Source organism: Panthera onca, chromosome C2 (assembly GCF_046562875.1).
Source record: "Panthera onca isolate mPanOnc1 chromosome C2, mPanOnc1 haplotype 2, whole genome shotgun sequence".
NCBI lineage: Eukaryota > Metazoa > Chordata > Mammalia > Carnivora > Felidae > Panthera > Panthera onca.
Genome location: NC_138347.1, coordinates 18,675,135 through 18,696,653, shown reverse-complemented (window position 1 = coordinate 18,696,653; position 21,519 = coordinate 18,675,135). Strand labels below are relative to the sequence as shown.

Genomic DNA, 21,519 nt, shown 5'->3' with positions numbered 1-21,519 from the left:
CATATACAAATAAGTGTCTTTGTTTTGAGGAAACACACGGTGAAGAACTTAGGGGTAAAGAGCCACTATGTCTTCAAGTCCCTCTCAAGAAATTTTATGGGACGCTTGGGTGGCTCAGTCGCTTAAGCCTCTGACTCGGTTTTTCAGCTCAGGTCATGATCTCACGGTTCGTGAGATGGAGTCCCGCGTTGGCCTCTGCACTGGCAGTGTGGAGCCTGCTTGGAATTCTCTAAGTCTGGAATTATATTAAAATGAAAAGTTCAGGACCGTGGCACTGAACTGTAGTACCGGCTTTAACCTGTATCTATCCGGATGTTTTCCTCCGGTCAATATATAGGGGAAACGCATACATGACCATTGGCATAAACAGATACAAATGACACGTCCTCTGCAAAGTAAAATAAAAATGGATGAACATTTTGATGAGTCATCCCCCTTAAACATAAGTCAATTATTTCATGTAATTTTCAAGCCAGGAAACACTGGTTTCTTCACGTGCTGGAGGAAAAGCTGTCCGTCTTGGGCTAGTTGAGAGATGTGTACTTTTACTGTTTCACTGAAGGGGTTTCAAAGTAATTATGATTGAGGAATTTCTCTTCAAATCTATCTTTAAAAAGAGCCTAACCCCAGCAGCACAAGCTAGGACTTCACTGTGATTCCGCTTTTATATAAAAACGTGGCATTTGAGGGGTGCCTTGGGTAGCTCAGTCTGTTAAGTGTCTGACTTTGGCTCAGGTCATAATATCATGGTTTGTGAGTTCGAGCCCTGCATCCGGCTCTGTGCTGATGGCTCAGAGCCTGGAGCCTGCTTCAGATCCTGTGTCTCCCTCTATCTCTGCCACTCCCCTGCTCATACTCTGTCTCTCTGTCTCTCAAAAATAAATAAACATTAAAAAAAATGTGGCATTGGTAGTAATTATAAGGATAACATAAATTTGGTGCAAAAAAACACAGAAAACAGAACAAAAAAATAACAATAATTCACTTGCAATCCCACCAGCAAGATAACCGAGATATTTTTTAAATATCATTTATTATCTTCAACCATTTTATTATCTAATTTTTATTACTGTGGTCAATGAGAATGGATTCTATGAGGTTCCTGAAGCAGGCGGGGAGGCCCTTGGAATCAGAACAATTAGGTCTGAGGACACAGACATGAAATCATGAAGGGAATTTTCCTCCAGTTTCATTCTTGAGTATGTATTTCTCGATTTTTCTGGTAGGCTGTTCTGCATAGTTGGTGCAGTTTTTTGTTTGTTTTTACTTCCAAATAAGTTATCAGATATGAAGCAAATTGGAAAACTAAAATAAACCCGAGGCTTGCTCTATCGAGGTTAGTATCACATTTCATTTTTTAAAAACTGCTAATGTCTTTAGTGAGTCCAAGTAAGTAAAATGGGAAAGGTTATTTAAACACAAAATACTGAAAAGACAATTTTACCGCTCTTGCAGTTTTATAAAGGCCAAGTCATTCTGGCAACTGCATACAATCTGGGCTCATATTCCCCTGGAGCCATCACTGCTCGTGTTGGGGTGCTCTGGGCATCCATCCATAATATCCCCGCCTTGCCCCCTGAGCTCTGAGCCAATTAAGAGGGAACAGGTAGAGATGAAAACATCATCTTTACCTGTGATAAAAGCCAGGCCCTTACTAACCCACACAATGCTTTCTTTGGGGAGTGAGTCACATGTAGGGCACATGGCTTGTCAAGCCATGTGCAGTGTAGACAAATTTCAGCTCCAACCTGAACCCTCAGCTGCACATGACAGAAGAGGGAGTCTGAGCGACACCCCTGTGTCCTGTCCAACCTGCACAAGGTAAGTGGTGATCCTGCCCGATCAGCACCCCTTCCCAGACTTGTGAGATTAGCCCTTCTTACCGGAGTAAGAAATACCTGGAAGGTGGGCCAAAGGAATGGCACACAGTGTGCCCCCTCAACAGTGAGCAATCTTTCTCTGCTATTCTCTGAAAAAAAGTGCATTCTAATGGACTCCTATCTGATAAGTGCTTCATTGGTGGAATTCTATATTTAGAATGATGGAAAGTACTGGTTAAGCAAGGCAGGTCAGGTCATGGGAGAAAGTAAGATTTCAACATTCATAAATAGTTAATTTCACTCAAAGAGCCTAAGGATTTATGCTGATAATTATAAGGGTAACAGGCAAGTATGGATAAGATCAGCACAAATCTATCTATCTATCTATCTATCTATCTATCTATCTATCTATCTATATCTATCCATCCATCCATCTCTATGTATTTATCTATGCAGATATAGATAGATATATATCTCATCACAGGGGAGGAAGAGATCTGTTCCTGTTGACAGCACATCATATTTATATACACGATAGCTCATTTGAAATGTATGTTTATGCAGATAAACAAAAAAGCCCATATCAATTCTGTATGGTCTTCTGACCATGAACATAGCTGTGTTTAACACAAAACTCGCTCCGTACTAAACATTTCTGGAACAGCAATGGCCCTTCCTCTTCTAATCAGCTGACTCATACAATCCTTCAACAACGCATAGGGACACCTAGCCTGGAGATGGAAAATGCTTGGAGACAGAAGGGAAGTGTCTGTCTTAAGCATGAACAGTGCAGGGGAGTGGAGAGACTGAAAGAACTCGCTGTAAGGAAAATAATCTGAAGCCAAGAAAAATAAAAACATCTTATCATCAATTAATGAGCTCATTCATTTATTTGTTCATTTATCTACCTGTTCAGCAATCCTATCATCTTCCAGGCCAGTGCAGGAACTAACTAAGGTAATTTCTTTTTACTCAGTGCTCACGGCCCAGAGGACAGATGAGCATAGAAGTAGTTCCATGCAAGTGCTATGGGAAGGGGTATGGACCGAGCGAGAAAGAAATGAGCTTGGATTTTCCAGCTGGAGACAGTGGATGATGCTGTTACGGAAGAGAGACTGCCAAGGTATAGAGAGTGGGCTGCCCAAAGGCTGGGACTTTTCTGGCACGAGGGAAGTAAAAAGGAAGCAGCTCAGAAGCCAGGAGCTCTAGAGCGTGGAACCCAGAGGGGAGAGGAACACGCTGACCTACACTAGGTGTATGCCATTCACAAATTCTATGGGTTCTGTTGGTACCTGCAGCTCATGAATAGGCCAACTGTACAGAAAGGCAGGGGATACTTGAGAGACATGTCAACATTAAAAAACTGGGGAAGGGAGTGGGCAAGGTGTATACTACACTGATCAAACCAGAAACACGTTTAAGGAAGTGATAGGAGGAAGAACGGTGCTATTTTGATGGTGGTGGGGGTGGGGGAGGTTGTGACCGGGACAGGGGAGCCGTTAATATTTTTCAGTCTTGACTGGAGTTGTGTCTATCGGAAGAGCAAAGATGGGGGAGAAAGACAACTTCTCCTCCGACATGTTTGTGATACTCCAGCACATCGTGATGGCGATGTCCTGCAGCCCCTGGAAATACGGGCCCGGAGAGCTCATGGCCATGTTGAAACAGCCCAAGGGGAAGCACAGATGCGAAAATGGAAAGTTTCCCAGATTTTAGCACAATCCTGCAAGTGTTCTGGGGGGAGAAGCCCATACTCGATTCCCGAAGAGGGGTTTATCAGGAATTGAATTCTGTTAGATAATACGACACGGCACCACCCAGAACGAAGTGTCTCATTCCAGCTGAAGATTCTTTCGAGTGTCAACCTGTAGTGCTTGCCAATAATGTCAAATTAGTAGTTATGGTTAAGAACTACAAGGAGCAAGCGATTTCTTATCCCAATAGAGGGTTATGGGTCTTTTGTTTTTTCTCCAATCACCTCATTGTCAATATCCATGAGATGTTAAAAAGAAAAAAAAATCAACCTTATTTTTTTTACTCTGCAAAGCACAAAGAGAAAATTGTGTGGGAGGTGAAAAATAAAGTAGACCCAACCTTTCTGCTAATTTAACTTTGGAGACGCTCTCCTCTTAGACAATGATCAAGTCAAATGGGACTGGTTACCACTGAGTCTGGCTGTGCTTTAAAGTTACCAAGTGAACCATGAATCCTGGTGCCAGAAGGTATATTCTGAGCATGTTGGGAAATTACCCTAGGGGGCCACTTTCTTAGTGAGAACGGATAGCCCTTTTCACTGCCAGAGACAACCGCCTTCCATGACGTACAGCTTCTAGCCCCATGTGGGAGACCTTGCCCCGCTATTTCCTTTTTAAAGGGCTTCTAATCTCCACATTTCCGGGTCTCTGCACTAGACCTCAGCCAAGTCCCCGATGCTTTTCCTGTTGAAAATTTACACGGAATTCTAGTAGTTTCTTCAAAAAAATTGCTTGTGTTATTCTCATCTCAGCACAGTTCAATCTGGTCTGTCCTCTACCCTGCTCTGAAAAAGTCTCGACTTAGAAATAAAAAAAACAAAAACAAAAAGCAGACTTCACCTCAAATTATGACACATTTTATGAAAAGTTATCAGTTGGGTCTGAGATTTCTACTATTTCCTTTTTACGTAATCAGCCTTAAAAATGTAACTACCGGGGCACCTGGGTGGCTCAGTCGGTTAAGCGGCCGACTTCGGCTCAGGTCATGATCTCGCGGTCCGTGAGTTTGAGCCCCGCGTCGGGCTCTGTGCTGACAGCTCAGAGCCTGGAGCCTGTTTCAGATTCTGTGTCTCCCTCTCTCTGACCCTCCCCCATTCATGTTCTGTCTCAAAAATAAATGTTGAAAAAAAAAATTAAAAAAAAAATGTAACTACCATTCTCTGAATACATAATACTAAAACATGATCATCTTCGATAATACGTAATTTACTTTAAAATTATTTCTAACATTTATGTTTGAGAGAGAGACAAGAGTGTGCATGGGACACAGGCAGAGAGACAGGGAGACACAGAATCCAAAGCAGGCTCCAGGCTCTGAGCTGTCAGAGCAGAACCTGATGAGCAGCTTGAACTCACGAACTGTGAGATTAAGACCCGAGCTGAAGTTGGATGCTTAACCTACTGAGCTACCCAGGTGCCCCCATAATTAATTCGCTTTAAAATTCAGAGTCCTCTATACTAATTCTCATAGTGCTCCAACAGCTTTTTGAAATTTTTGATGTGATGTAAGCAAATCTTTATTTGAATATATTTCAAGCTTCAACAACAAATTAAAAAATGATTCACATTATGGTGCATTTATACATGTCTTTTCATCTTCCAAGCGCAGTAAACATTAATTAACCCTGGCTAATTAAAACAACCATGGTTTACAAATTTACCCATTAATCAGCCTCAAGCAAATGCAAAGCATTTAAAGCCTTTCATAATTTGAACCAATTTTACACAGAACTTATTTTTCTTTAAAAGAAGAGGTCATAAATTCAAGACATGCAGCCCTTTGACTTAAATTTGACAGTGTTTTAGAAGGAAACGTGGACAATTTTTCAGATTCGTGAAAGTCAAGGGAAAGGAAAAAATATAGCTGCATGATATGGGTCAAGTTATGTCTCCCTAAAAGATATGTTCAAGTCCTCATGCCCACTACCTATGAAAATGACCTTATATGGAAAGAGGGTCTTTGTAGATGTAATCAGGTGAAGATGAGATCATACTGGAATAAGACAGGCCCTCATCCAATATGGAGTAGGGTAGACCCCACTGGAGTTAAGGTGGGCTCTTGATCATTCTGGAGAAGAGGGGAGAACACTATGTGAAGGCAGAGACTGGAGTATCTACAAGCCAAAGTATGTCCGGGATTGTCACCAGCACCAGAAACAAGAGAAAGAAATGGAAGAGATTCTCCCCTAGAGCCTTCAGAGGGAGCATGACCCTGAGGACATCTTGATTTTGGACTCCTGGTCTCCAGAATGATGAGAAAAGAGATTTCTGTTGTTTCAGGGCACCCGATTTGTTGTAGTTAGTTCTAGCCACCCTAAGAAACTAAAATACCACCCATACAGGTGAATATGAACCATCTGCAAATAAGACAACCATTTCTGGCTATAATAATCACCTGGGAATAGAATGTGGTTTCTTCCTGAGCCCTTTACTCCAGGTTGGAATAGGTAGACTGGGGAGAAGAGTAAAGAGCTCTGCCGTTAGTACAGAAATGTTTTCCCCTGAACACCAGCAAGTGTTTTGGGGAGACTAAATGGTCCCTTCATTTCAGCAACTCTCTCCCATCTAGAGAGAATACCATCCACTTCCCTTTCTTGGCCATCAATGACTGCATGCCTTATCCCGATAAGGCCAAAGGAATTTGGGACACCAGTGTCAACTCTTAAGCTCAGCAAGGAAGTGAAAAGGCTTCGGTTTCAAATACCTTGTAAGCACAAAGGTCCTGCCATATCCTCTCTAAGAAGCCAGAAGCTGAGCCCTCCCTGGCAGCACACCGTGTGGCAAATGCCTGGCAGGTTTCAGGCTTTACTAACTCCAGGGTGATGAAAACACCACCATCACTAATGCCAGAACCGAGTTTGCTACCATACCTGCGTTCAGCAACTACACTGAGGGAAGTTGGAACAGCCTGGAGTCAATCTATAGCATTGAGCTCATCAGTGGCAATTTAAAATTCACATTCGACAAGTCAGATCTTGAAAAAAAATACTCTGTAGCCTACAAGTTTTTCTTTATACTTTCTTTAAAAAAATTTTTTTGAAATATTTATATTTGAGAGAGAGAGAGTGAGTGTGAGTGGAGGGAGAGAGGGAGAGGGAGACACAGAATCTGAAGCAGGCTCCAGGCTCTGAGCTGTCAGCAGAGAGCCCGACGTGGGGCTTGAACCCATGAGCCGCAAGATCATGACCTGAGCCAAAGTCAGATGCTTGACCGACTGAGCCACCCAGGTGCCCCAAGTTTTTCTTTATTCTTGTATGGCACACAGATGATTGGAATAGAATACTTTTATAAAGTAGAGTGTTTAATAGCAACTTCTGGGTTATTTGTGACCCTTTGGCTCAAGAGAGGAGGAAAATATGGCTACCAATGCCAGGTTACAGGCCATATCGTGTTACATATTTCGTTACACTGTCTGGTCTGTCCTTCCACATTCCTACTGGGAATGCTTGGCTTTAGTTACTCAAAAAAAACCAAAAAAACCAAACAAGGGGCACCTGGGTGGCTCAGTCAGTTGGGCGTCCGGCTTCGGCTCAGGTCATGATCTCACAGCTCGTGAGTTCCAGCCCCGCATCGGGCTCTGTGCTAACAGCTCAGAGCCTGGAGCCCGCTTCGGATTCTGTGTCTCCCTCTCTCTCTGCCCCTCCCTAGCTCGCACTCTCTCTCTCTCTCAAAAATAAATAAATATTTAAAAAACAAACAAACAAACAAAAAACCCCATAAGAGTGTGTGGATAAATTAGTGAGAAACAAATTATAAAAACCCACCAAATCTCTCTCCACGTCAAATGTATGCTTATATATATAAGACCTTTTTTATCAACAAGGTCTTATATTAAGTTCATAAAGGCAGAGTGTAGGCTGCCAAAGGGAAACCCAGTTCCAATGATTTAGGGAGAATATCTTCCATGGTCACCACTTTCTTGTTTTTTTCAAGTATATTTATTTGAGAGAGAGCAGGCAATCGCATGAGTCGGGGAGGGGGAGAGAGAGAAAGAGAAAGAGAAAGAGAGAGAGAGAGAGAGAGAGAGAGAGAGGGAATCCCAAGCAGGCTCTGCACTGTCATTGGAGAGCCTGACACAGGGCTTGAACTCACGAACCGTGAGATTGTGACTTGAGCAGAAATCAAGAGTCGGACGCTTAACTGACTGAGCCACCCAGGCGCCCTCCCCTGACTTTCTTAACATGAACCCGTGTGCACTACAAAGATGAAAGTTAAGGACTGTTGAAGAGAGAGGGGTACGGTACACTGGATATATACAAATGCACGTTTAGTCAAATTTTACAGACTCAACCATGTTTTCATGTTTTCCCCCCAAAATGGTATGTTGAAGCCTTAACCTTCAATGTGACTACATTTGGAGACAGGGCCTTTAAGGAGGTAATTCAGGTTAAATGAGGTCATCAGGGAGGGGCCCTCTTCCGATAGGATTGGTGTCCTTCATAAAAGGAAGAGACAGCAAGCATCTCTGTCACTCTGTGAGAGAAAAGGCCGTGTCAAGGCACGAAGGCACAAAGCACGAAGGCAGCCACCCACAAGCCACGGAGAGAGACTTCAGGAGTCAACCAAACTAGTTGAGACCTTGATCTTAGATTTCCAGCTTCCAGAATTTGGGGGTTGGGGGGAGCCCATTTCTGATGCTTCAGCCACCTGGTGTGTGGAGTTTTGTTATGGCAGCTTGAAGTCACTAAGACACTCACTTTGTCATACCCAGGTCAAAGAAGAAGCAAAGGTCAGAGCAGCTTTCTCTGCAGCATTTTGTTTCTTTCTTCTGTGTGTGTGTGTGTTTGAAGAAAGACAACAGCTAAAGATGAGAAAAGTAGTATACGTGATCAAGAGGTCACCAGGGAATCTCTTGTACTGCACCTTTCATGGAAATGACAAGGAAGTGATTTATTTCCGGTGTCACTCAGTTCGGGGTTTGGAAGTGCACCTGACCTTTGGGGTTTTTCAGTTTTCTTTATTTTTCATGGCCATTCGCCAAGAAGTTCTCAAGTGCTCCCCTCTGCTGCCTTCTTCCTTCACTACAGGTGGCAGGGAAAAGTCCAAATGACAACTTCCCTACGTGTCTGGGACATTTCTAGTTATGTTGTCTATTTGCTTTGGGGGAAACGAGGAGATGGTACGTGTTTTCCATACCAAGTCACCACACAAGATAGTTTAAGAAGCAAAGGAATATAGTTTGCTTTCCCGTATAACCTGCAAAATACGTATGCCGTTGCTTAACAGAGTGAGTTGTTTCTCAGGTTGGGCACCTGGAGGTGGTTCAGAGCACGCCTTTTCTTGGTAATTTTTTTGTCAATTCCCTGAGAACACACGTTAAATTCTCTGACAACCTGAGGTAGCACTAAGCTCTCTGACAATCCTCTAAGAATAAGCTTTTACTGTTTGCCATGTACAACGCTGACAACTCCAAGTGTATTTTGTCAATTTCCCCTCTCACTTCTTATTAAAAGAAGATCACTCTGAATTTGAAGAGAGCCTAAATGGGTAATTTCTGCAAGTAAAATGTCAGTATCTATAATAAAAAATGAAGAATCTAAAGAGGGAAGAGAAGACAGAGTAGTAGATTCACAGTTTCTGGAAGAGCACATGAAAAAGTAAATGGGGAAAACGTTATGAAAGATGGCATTTTCCGACCGAAGACTGCTCTCTGCTTGTACTATTTAGTCCTTTTAGATACAGTTAATCAACACTGATAAGCACTTTATGCTAATCCTTTTTCATAGTTAATAAGAAGTCTTAACTTGGATAAATAAAACCATCAACTCTGTCGCACCTAAAACCAATTCCCAACGAATCTGAACCTCAAGGTTAATAATGCTTCACTTTCATATTTCATACAAGTCACAGCATTGGAAACAAGCGACCACTAGAAATCCACATGGCCTAATTACCAGGATATATGAATTCTCAATGACAACAATGGCTATTCTATTTCAAGACTAATCTAACTGTAATCTAAGGCTGTAAGAATTCTTAACTTTTTGCTATTTCATATAAGACTTCTGAATATTTTTAAAAAATGTTTATTTTTGAGAGAGAGAGAGCGAGCGCTCACGTGAGCAAGTGGGAGAGGGGCAGAGAGATGGGGACAGAGGAACTGAAGTGGGCTCTGTGCTGACAGCAGGGAGCCAGATGTGGGGCTCAAACTCACTCATGAATCATGAGATCATGACCTGAGCCAAAGTCAGACGCTTAACTGAGTAAGCCACTCAGGTGTCCCAAGACTTCTGAGTATTTAAGAATCAACTGAGGGGGTAAGAGAAATGCAGTTTTCTGTAGCTCAGAGGTGGGGCCCAGGAACGTGTTTTTTTTTTTTTTTTTAATGTTTTTATTTATTTATTTTTTTGAGACAGAGACAGAGCATGAGCAGGGGAGGGGCAGAGAGAGAGAAGGAGACACAGAATCCGAAGCAGGCTCCAGGCTCCGAGCTGTCAGCACAGAGCCGGACACGGGGCTTTAACTCACAGACTGTGAGATCATGACCTGAGCTGAAGTCAGACACTTAACCGACTGAGCCACCCAGGCGTCCTAGGAACGTGTATTTGTAACAAGGGTTCCTCCATGTTATTGTGCTTTGACTGGCCCCAAGAACACATTAAGAAACAATGGCTACCAGAATAACAATTTCCACAGGGTGTGTGTTAGATGAACTCTGAGATGCCTTTCAGGTCCAAGGGCTTAGAGCAACCAGACTGAAGACATCAGTGAATGCCAGATAGTCTGTATCCACCGGCTGATGGCACAAAGGTGTAGCAACCACACGAAACAGTGAGGAAAGCTCAAGTTATGTGCTATGGATCAATCAGCTCATTATACTAGCCTGCTCGATTAGTGGGTTGTTCCAAGGGCTTGAAGCCCAGATGAACAAGGCTGTATGTAAAACCAGAACACTCAGACCCAATCGCCCACACAGGCGAACATTCTGTTCCAATGTGAATATTTTTTCGAAAACACATCGTATTTGTCCACACCCAAGTATGTGAAGACCTGCTTTGATTTCTGAAGGGCTATGGCAAGACATATGGAACCTCTTGGCCTTTGGCTGTTTTTATAGCACATTCACAAGTCTCTGATTTTGATCAAGCCTCTAAATCAGCCAGAATCCTTAATCTGAACAACGAAAGGTCTGATTCCACTTTTCTGCTCCTTCGAAGAGGTACAGGCAGCAGAGTGGATACAGGTCCATACTGAATGTAGGAAGGGACCTACCTCTTCATTTTACATCAAGGCGTTCTAGAAAGCAAGGTCTCTTTCATATTTTCATACTACATCTGACTTACATCGACTGCATGATAATCGATAGGCTCTCTAGGACCCCCCCCCCCCTTTTTGATAACTGTGTTTTAGTAAACTCATAGATAGTGTCACCTTAATTTCTCTTATACCTAAAGGAAATACTTCAGGTACAGGAAGACTTCCTCCTTAAAGAGGAAAAGGAGGCAAGACAACTGATGGAGGGACTCATCCTATAAATTCTAAACACGTTCCGGCATGGCCTAAATGCTGGATTAAAGAGATGCCTCCCAATATTCTCATCTATCCCTCCTTTTCTTGAAGCAGTTTCTTTTTTCTCTTCCTCATGATAATGGGCATTTGCTAACAGCAGTTTGGAAACTATTCAATTTGATTCTTAGCAGAAAATTGAGGGGCTGTTCCTATTGCTGTTACTATCCTCAAAACACTTTAATTTGGTTAGTTTGCTCCAACTGTTTGCTCTTAGTATTGAAAAAAAAAAGTTGCTGGGGTGCTTGGGTGGCTCAGTCGGCTAAGCATCTGACTCTCGGTTCAGGCTCAGGTCATGATCTCACGGTTTCGTGAATTCGAGCCCTGCACTGGGCTCTGTGATGACAGCATGGAGACTGCTTGGGATTCTCGCTCTCCTCTCTCTCTGCCCCTCCCTGGCTCATGTTGTCTCTCTCTCTAAATAAATAAACTTAAAAAATTATTTAAAAAAAGACAAAAGAAAATTGCTAAGAACTTCTAGAACTCACTTTGACTGACATCAACTACCCTAATAAATAGAAAGGATAGCAATCGTGTAGTAGGAAGTATTTCATTCCTTTTCACCAGAATTACAGAAAAACTGAGAGCTTTGTGGGTGACCATGGAATTTAAATAAAATCCTGGGAGAAGAAAACAGAGATGCTCTAATGCTTTCACTGGTTATTTAAATTGGTGGCTTAGACTATTTTGTTTCTTGGAACATTGCATTTCAAGCCAACATCACATACTGCAGTTCCCCTATAATTTTAGAGGCACTGAACCCCAAAATGAGAGAAAGATAAACTAAAGAGGTGTCTGAGAAGGGGAAAGTGAGTCTTGTCTATCATTCATCCTTTTCTAATAGTCACTTTAAAGGTGGTAATGCTTATCAAAAAAGTATATGCAGTACTGAGGGGCATGAAAATTATAAGCAGCAGCGTCTCCACAAGTGTCCCAGTGTATCCGCAGGCATCTGGTGCGAAATTAGAAAAGACGGCACGTTTTATATTTGTTAGGGAGAGTCAAATGGTCCTGCAGGTTACACCCTTATACTGGGCTGTAGCTTAGGTAAGTGACTTTCCAGTTACCCTTGTCGTGACAGCAGTAGGACAAGATTTTTAAAATGACTAATTTGAAAAAATTATGTTTTGATTTGTACTATTTAATCATGAGAGTTGTGCATCGTCTATGACTGCTCAGTAATTATTTATCTTTTCCTGGGAACTAGAGCTGCTGTAGTCTATGAATTAAGCAGATACAATAATTCACTCAGGTTTTCTTCTTAAGCATTTTTGTTGTGGCATGCAGTTTTTGTCATGTGGATTTACGTGATGAAACGGGCTCCCTGGGGTGCTAGGACAGATCCTTACTGTTTATTCACTTTTCGCAAGTTAAATACATTCTAGATCAGTCGTTCACAAAGTTTAGCATGCATCAGGGTCAGCTGGACAGCTTGCTAAAAGATCGCTGATCCTCACCCCGGTGTTGCTGGTTCAGAAGGTCAGGGGTGGGACCAGAGAATGTGCATTTTTTTTTTTAAAGTTTATTTAAGTAATCTTTCCACCCAACATGGGGCTTGAACTCACGACCCCCAGATCAAGAGTTGCTTACTCTACTGATTGAGCCAGCCAGGCGCCCCGGGGAATGTGCATTTCTAACAAGTTTGCCGGGGATGCTGATAGTGCCAGTCCTAGAATGGTTCTAACTGAAGAATTCCTTGGAGACAGGCATCTGTAATTACTTATATTGAAAATCTGCTTCAGGAGAGACAAATGCATGAGATTTGATTCATACCCTCCAAGAGCTTTTACTTAGGATGCGGCAATTAGTTGACTATGCACACATCAAAACAATAGTGGACACGTAATATATAAAATATATGATCAGAGGACAGATGTTTTGTGTTAATCAAAGGTTTAAAAAGGGAGATAACATGAGAGGTGGGGTTTTAAAAGCTGATTGGGCATGGGTGCTGCAGACAAACAGAACAGCATCAATAAATGTATCCAGGCCAGGACTGTAGGGATATTATCAGCTCTCCTGGAAAGTCAGGTTCATGCAGAACAAAAGGAATAAGTATCTGCCCTGCCTGTCCATGGTTATTTTAAGGACCAAGTGAGTCTTTATGAAAAGAAAGCAAAAAAGAAAATAAGATAAACTCACAAAAAATATCCATAAAATCTTCCATTAAATTCTTTTTCGTTCTTCCTCTATTCCTTTTTCTAAATACATTTGAGTGGCACCAAATGAACTACGCCCGCACAGTCGTGAAAATGGTTCCCTGTCCTGGCTTGGGAGACTGCCTAACGCTGTGTATGATTTGAAGGTCTTCAGACACCGACATTCACAGAGCTAAAACCTTTATGTCGGATCCCTTACAAGCGATTAAGCCCTGGCTAGCGATTATTACCTTACGCTTTCAGAGAAATCTGTGCTTGTCCTGCATAGAAAAATCTAGTGGCAATTATGGACGAGAAGGCATGGTAGTTGTCAATTTCCGTGTGTTGATAAATGACTTTTAAGCAAATACAGAATACAAATGTGACAAAAAATCCTGCAAAAGGTACAACGTAGCCGATTTTTATGTCCTTTCTAAACACCTTAGCATTGACTTAAGTATTCAAGGGTGTTGAGTCTTTGAACTTCGGAAGCCATCTCTCCTGAGTCATATCTGCTGAAAGAGGGGACACTTTCAAAGAAAAGTTGTTGAGGCTGAATAAGTAGCTCTCCAAACCCAGTTTTGTTTAGCTAGGTGTCACTAGTGAGGTAGAACAAATACCAGGGGATACAAAGACATCAGAACGGAATGGGTCTTCAGGTCTTACTAAGCAGATGTATGATGCTGGGCACATCACCGTTTCTCTGAGCTTATGAAACGATGTAGTTGAGCCAGCTGAAAACTAAGGTTCCCTCCTCTAATAATCTTCAGCAAGTAAGGAAGGAATGGCTGTCAGATGTTACTACCTAATACCAAGAGACATGGCAATCGACATCCCTCAGCTTAATGAGCGAAGTCTCCTTCCCGACTATCTTTACCCAAAGTCTCCCCAGGCAGATTCTAAGTAGGAAAGATTGTGCTCTACACCTGCAATATATCTACCAATGAGCATGGAATCTGGAATATGGTAGGCATTTAATAAATACTTATGGAAGACCCAACATCCTTGATTCTTGGATTCCCTTGCTGCTTACCACAGCAAATGATATAATAAATGTGTATGTACTTTTATTATGGCAAAACGTACATAACACGAACCTTACTATTTTAACCATTTGCACGTGTACAGTTCATTGGCATTAAATACAGCCAGTGTCGTGAAATCATCGCCACCATCTTTCTCCAGAACTTTTTTATCTTCCTAAACTGAAACTCTGCACCATTAAACCCTAACTCTCCATTTCCTCCTTCCCCCAGGACCTGACAATGACTATTCAACTTTCAGTCTCTGAATTTATTACTCCAGATACCTCTAGTTATACTCTAGATATAAGTGAGATAAAAAAAAAAAATATGGGACACTCCAGAAATTTGCATCTCATACTCGCGTTGGAGCCGTGTTAATCTTTTCTTTAGTGTTCCAATTTTAGCAGGTGTGCTACTGAAGTAAGCCCCACGGAGATACTTCTGAAACCTTCTAGTACTGCTTACAAATTCTGTGAGTGGTTACTGAGAACTACAGCGTTTGTTAGTGATAGGTCAGTGGCAAAGGTAACGTTAGTTTTCTTTTTATTTAATAAAATCTGTTTGATAACAGAAAACTGTAACAATTTAAAAACTGTAACTATTAGCTGTAACTACGAACAAAGTTTCATAAGTGAAAATTTTAGAAAATGACTTACTGGTATCATTGGAGACTTATAAACAGCAAGAAGTGTATGTTGTTTGGTCATAGTCATTAAGTAAAGAAAAGTTCTCCTTTTTTAATGTTTATTTTTGAGAGAGAGGAGAGAGAGAGAGAGAGAGAGAGAGAGAGAGAGAGAGAGAGAGACTGAGAGCAGGGAGGGGCAGAGAAGGGGAGAGAGAGAATCCCAAGCAGGCTCTGTGCCTTTCAGCACAGAGCCCAAAGTGGGGCTTGAACTCACGAACTGTGAGATCACGACCTGAGCCGAAATCAAGAGCCAGACATTTAACCGACTGAGCCACCAGGTGCCTGGGTAAAGAAAACAGTTTTAATGTAATAAAGAAAGGTCACGTTATGAATGATTAATGAATGACTAATGCCTTCATATCCAGCTACATACACACTACTTTTCTTATGGTGTATGTCATATCAAAAAGAGCATATTGGCACCTCTCCTTTTTATCACATAAACCGACTACCATTTGAGAGAAAACCCATTTTAATTCTTTTGAGTCTTAGTACTCAACAAAATGAAGGTACGTTTTTTTCACAAAAGAGTGACTAATTTAAAATTGTGAACAGCAATCTTTCAACCTCCCAAAAAACCCCCCGCCCTAAACCCAGAATGTGAAATTCGGTTTGCTTCTAGAGTTTCCTAAATGAAAACAGTACAAAGTGCTAGTAAGTACAGCCATATTAACATGATATGCTCCCTCTTGCACTCTCAGCCCTCCACTGCTCATGTCCCAGGAAGTTCCTCCATAACTTTGCAAAGCTTCAGAAGCAGCTGGCTATGGCTTCGCGGCCACACCTCACTGTTACAGCCTCTGGAAGAGAAGACACGACTAGTTTGCCAAGGCCAAACTGGCTCAGGCTACTGCTTCCGAGAGGCGTGAATCTGGTAGCTGCCCCTTTTTCCTTCCTGGAGATGATAATATCTCTGGTCTCCATGGGTCTTTGGACCAGCTTTACCAAGTTCATTGTTAAAGAGGAAGCTGAACACATGGTTCTTCCATCTGCTCTGAGGAGATGGGCAGACTCCTCTAAGTGCCACCTAAACCAAAAGCAAAGACAGAGCCGTACACGATATAGGGCGTCACCATTACCATTTACTGTGTCCAAGATGCAGTAAGATATAACTCATGTTTTTATTTTTTGAGAGAGAGAGAGAGAGAGAGAGAGAGAGAGAGAGAGAGAGAGAGAATGAGTGGGGGAGGAGCACAGGGAGAGAGAATCCCAAGCAGGCTCCATGCACAGTACAGAGCCTGACCCGGGGCTCAATCCCATGACCCTGGGATCATGACCTGAGCCGAAATCAAGAGTTGGACACTTAACCAACTGAGCCAACCAGGTGCCCTTAACTCATGTTTCCACGAACATAGGTAAATAAATAATATTCATAAAAAATTAAACATACTAAATAGGCTATTTTAAACCCACTGTTTTAGGTCAATAAATCTGTGAATAATAGTTGAAATTAAGTAGTACCCCTGTCCTGGGCCTCTGACCACTTGGTTTCTGACTCTCAGTCCAAAAGATTCTTTCTGAATAGTATTTTGATTCATACCCAGTCAACACTCCTTTGCACAAGTGCCTCATAATTTGAAACAGGTTAATGGGTTTTTCTCTTATTCTCGATCAGAAATGGTTCCCCACTGTCCATGACTGACTTTCTCAAGCAGCCCACAGTATATATGACAGGAGAACAGTTAACCAAAAGTAATGGGGCTAACTAGGGGAATACACTGTCAAATGTGTTTCTGAGTTAAACAGCAAGAGGCAAATTAACATTCCTTCCATACCTTGCCTCACATGCAAACACATTCATCTCATTCCTGGTGAGTCTTTGTGGAAATATATTTCAAAATTAATCTCAATTTCAATGCATCTCTATATCCAGGGTGGCAGAAATACTGCCATTTTTTTCTCCTTTTTTAAAAATATGGACCTTGACGGCAGCTGCTTGCAAAAAACCAAATCACCAGCTTTCTTCCAGTCTAAAAATCACTGGTTGTTCCCAAGACTCGATAAAAAAAAAAAAAAAAAAAAAAAATTCAGGACACATCTGCTGTAAGGTTCTATGCCAAGAAGTAGCCTAGCAGCCACCACTGTGGTCAAACTTTACTCCTCAATCATTTTTAGTTGCTAAGGATTTCTTTTTGGAATTTGATTCAAATTATAGGGCCATACGTAAGAGCTGATGAGTTAATAGAAAACTCCAGAGCTGCGCTGGACCATCAGAGGAATTGGTAGAGCTTAGTGTGGAAGGCACTGCCTCAGCTTTACCCACGTGGTCAGGGTGCGCGCACACGCGCGCGCACACACACACACACACACACACACACACGAGATACGGCACGAGAACAGACAAAAACTACTGATGTGTACTGCTCATCGTAATTAAAGAAAAAGCAAAATTTGGAGTAAAAGGTGACAGTTTGCTAAATTAATTTTCCTCCTACTTCTAGACAGTTAGTTACCCTCATAAATGGGTCAGAGTGGAATCATCTCATAATGGATACCTCTTCAAGGAGCGATGGTGCTTTAAAAACAACAGCAGTACCACCCAGATTGATCTATAGATCCAATGCCATCCCTTTTAAAATTGCCACTCTCTTTTTCGCACAGATGGGGGAAAAAAAAGTTCCCTAAAATCCATATGAAAAGCAAGGGGCCCCACACGGTCAAAACAACCTTAAAAAAAGAACAAAGGTGGCAGACTCATACCTCTCAATTTCAAAACTTACTACATATTGTAATCAAAACCATGTCATATTGTAAGAAGACAGACATACAGAGCAAAGGAATGGAATTGAGAGTCAAGAAACAAACCCGGGGGTGCCTGTGTGGCTCAGTCGGTTGAGCATTTGACTTTCGGTTTCGGCTCAGGTCATGATTCCAGGGTTGTGGAGTCCTGAGTTGGGCTCCACGCTGAGCGTACAGCCTGCTTGGGATTCTCTCTGCCCCTCCCCCTCCTCGTGTACACTCTCTCTAAAATAAATAAAATAAAATAAAATAAATATAAAATCTACCTAATTGAGAAGTCATTCGTTATGAAAAATGAAGAGTATGAGTCGAATAAGTTGATAGCTCTCTCTCTCTCTCTCTCTCACTTTCTCTTATGATTTATTTTCTCCTTGATTCCTTTCCTTGACTAACAGTTATACATATAAGGATACTTAAAATTCTCGGTACAAATGAATGTCCCATTCTGTTGGTTTGGCAAGTGCTATAAATATTCTATTTTAAACTTAGACTACTTTGGATTCATTAAATCCCAAAATCAATAGGTTTGTTAGGGGCAGAGAATGGAAACACTGTCTTTGAAATAAACATGCTGAATTTTTCCCAAAGAGTAGAACATTTTATCAAGAGGGCACAGTAAAATTGTAATAATAAATTAGAAGCATTCTTTCATTAGCACTAGTTTCTTGGTCTCCTGCCACATATTTCAATCCTACCCCATTCACTGTGGATTTATTCAGCCAGAGATCCTTCCAACATCTGTTTTATAATAATACGTGTTTTTATTAATTTGGAATGCTAAAAGGAAAAAAAACAATCCCAGGGTATGAAACAATTATGCCTTCCTTTCCCCTTTCCTTCCTACTGCCTTTCTCATAAATTGGTTATCACCGCGTTCTGTGATACAGCCATCTCTCAGTTGTGAGCACCAATAGTTTTAGCCTTGAGGTAGCTGCAAAAGGAAGCACGTTTGATAAATAACCTCAGAGCTGATAGAAAATGTAGAAAAGAATCCTTTTAGCACAGACTTAAGGAAGATTACAAAGGGCAAAAAAACCCAAGCATTCTGAGATAGCAGTTTGCCAACGTGAAGGTTGAGCTGAACAGCAGAGGTGAAGGGACTCTGCCTTTTGGAAGGGTTAAAAGACAATTAAAACTGAATGTGGACACTCAAGAGGGTGCATATTTTCATTAAAATATGGATTCTATCATTTGCCGAATGAAAAGCAAAGTCCTAAACAGCTATTTTAAATGAATGAGGGGATTTTTTTCCCGTCTACAATGTCTTAAGCCTTTTTTTTTTTTGCAATAAAACTTCATAATTTGCATGCAAATGACTTTTTTTAAAGGGAAAACATTAAGTAATATATGGCTGTGCCTGGGAACTTGCACATAATAATTCAAACCGAACTGAAAAATTGTTATAAAATAATAAGAAAAGAAGCTTTTATAAAACTAAGAGGGCCATTTTGATAATCCTACTTACTGGGGAAGCAAATCAAATAAGTAGCCTCAGACTCTGATCGACAGGAGAGTCAAACCAGACAACATACTTAGTTAAGTCGAGTGTCAAAGTATGTGAGTTGGACAGATAACCAAAGAGCAGAAGGTCATGGAAATTATATCAAATTGCTTTGATACCTTTGCCAACTGCACCCAGTTTGTTGGCTTGATCATTTACAGCCACAGAGGATGCTGTAGCCAAGGAAAGAGATTTGTTTGGTGCAACATTGTTAGACGCTAAGGAAGGAGCTCAGGGTGGGTCTTTGGGGTTATGAAGGAGCCCATCTGATCAACCTAAGTGAAGGAGCATCTATCTTGCAGCCTGGGGATTTGCTTCAACCTTGTCTACAATTACTAATACCTATAAACACCAGGTCCTCTGCTAGATCCTAAGGATGTAAAGAAGACCAAGACGTGTCTGGGAAGAGGATGTGGGGTGGGTAGACATGTAAACAAAGAATTAAATACCAAGTAGAGTGTTAGAGGTGGATACATGGTGCTTTAGACGCTGTGGTTAAGTAGAAGAAAATTCTACGTGAGAGAGGAGAACGGGTAGCAGAGAAAGCATGAATGTTGGACTTGGGTAGACCTTGGGTCCAACGTCACCATCACCACTACAATCTGTAAGGACGAGTTAGCAACCTCTCTCTAAGGTTCGGTTGGTTTTTGCAACTGCAGACAGCGGATGCTATCATTGAATTCATCAGTGTTGTCGCTAGCTCCCATGCTGCATTTGGGTGAATTACAAGAAAGCTCTGCTTCTTCAAGTGGACATGGCCCAACATCAGAGGGCTTGGCTCTGTGAGTGGGATGCAGAATGTCAGCTGTACTCTTCACTTAAACCACCTGCCGCATCTGTATGTGGCGGCCCTGGACCTCAAGGGTGAATGTTCACAAACAACTTGGACTGTCAACATCATCCTAACACATACACATTAGTTTGCTACATGGCTGTCACTCAACTACCAGCCCTTCTCTCTTGCTCCCTATACACTAGTCAAGGTTTTATAGGAGCATGGACATTTCAGTTCAGTATTGAAGGATGCCATTTTTGAAACAAGGAAGAACCATTTACAGGTCTTGAGAATGGTAAGAAATCATGGCTGCAGGAGAGGAAGGTGTCATGGATAAATACAGGTCAACTGGGAGAACCCATAATGGAGACTGTAGTATGAATCAATTTCAAGAGAAATACAGTGATTTCTTCCTTATACACACTGGCTGAAGTGTGAGAAATGTGTGGGATATTCTGATAGTCTGGGATATGTTACTGGGATTTAGTGGACAGGCTGTTGCTAGACCTAGGGATTTGGAATTTCCTGGGGTTAACAGTGAAATAGCACAGACAGAGCAGATTCCTCAGGAAAGCAAAATGGCGAACAAGGCCAGAGCCGAATTCACTGGCATGATGAATGCTACGGTCCAGTCAGTCACTTTACCGTTAGTACAAATTTCATGCCAATCCATGCCCTTCCCTTCTTTCTACTATGGCTAGTTTCTTCCTCATTTTTGTTCCTATCAGAGAATTCTACTCTAATGGGAACATAAATTTAGTGAAACAGATACAGCTGTGTCACTAAAGCTTCCAGCAGTTCCTGAGACTGGCAAAAACCCTTCAAGAGCACCTGTTTTCCTTATTTAATAAAACGACTGTGTTTTTTCTCTAGATATTTTACTGCATTAAACATGTCCTAATTGCCCACATTCATAAGCACAAACTTTTATACAGGCATGCATTCATAGGTACTTCCAATCTTGCTTTGCCAGTGGATCTAAATTTTAGTATCCTTATTTGCACAGAACTGGCTCTAAATCTAAAATTTGACTATATAGGGGCTCCTGGGTGGCTTGGTCAGTTAAGCATCCAACTCTTGGATTTGGCTCAGGTCACAATCTCATGGTTCATGGGTTTGAACCCTGAGTCAGGCTCTGTGCTGACAGTGTGGAGCTTGCTTGGAATTCTCTCTCTCTCTCTCTCTCTCTCTCTGCCCCTCCCCTGCTTGCTCTCTCTCTCTCTCTCTCTCTCTCTCAAAAAATAAATAAACATTTAAAGTTTGATAATATTAAAAATGCAAGTCAGACTAAAGACAAAGACTATCCGAAATTATTAGAAAGAGTACAAGAAGTAAGCCGGAAGAAATCTATGAAGATCCTATTTAGAAAGTAGGCTAAAAACCAAACAAAAACCAACCCCAACAACTTCTACCGTGGAAAATTTAAAACTTTTACAAAAGGAAAGAGAATACTATGAAGGGATCCCACTCTGCTTAAACAGATTAGCACTGTTGCCGACCTTCTTTCATGTAGATTCGTCCTTTAAAGGTGAGTTATTATTTTTTGTTAATTTTTTAACGCTTATTTATTATCGAG

At 41.5% G+C, this 21,519-nt stretch overlaps 1 protein-coding gene and 1 non-coding gene across 8 annotated transcripts in view; both read right to left on the bottom strand.

Annotated features, from left to right (window-relative positions):
* APP (amyloid beta precursor protein) overlaps positions 1 to 21,519 on the bottom strand; it is a 274,501-nt gene that overhangs the window by 39,231 nt on the left and 213,751 nt on the right. The gene's annotated exons all lie outside the window — the stretch shown is intronic.
* LOC132684444 (U6 spliceosomal RNA) lies at positions 14,565 to 14,671 on the bottom strand. The gene has a single exon (XR_009612665.1). It is a non-coding gene; the product is annotated as a U6 spliceosomal RNA (small nuclear RNA).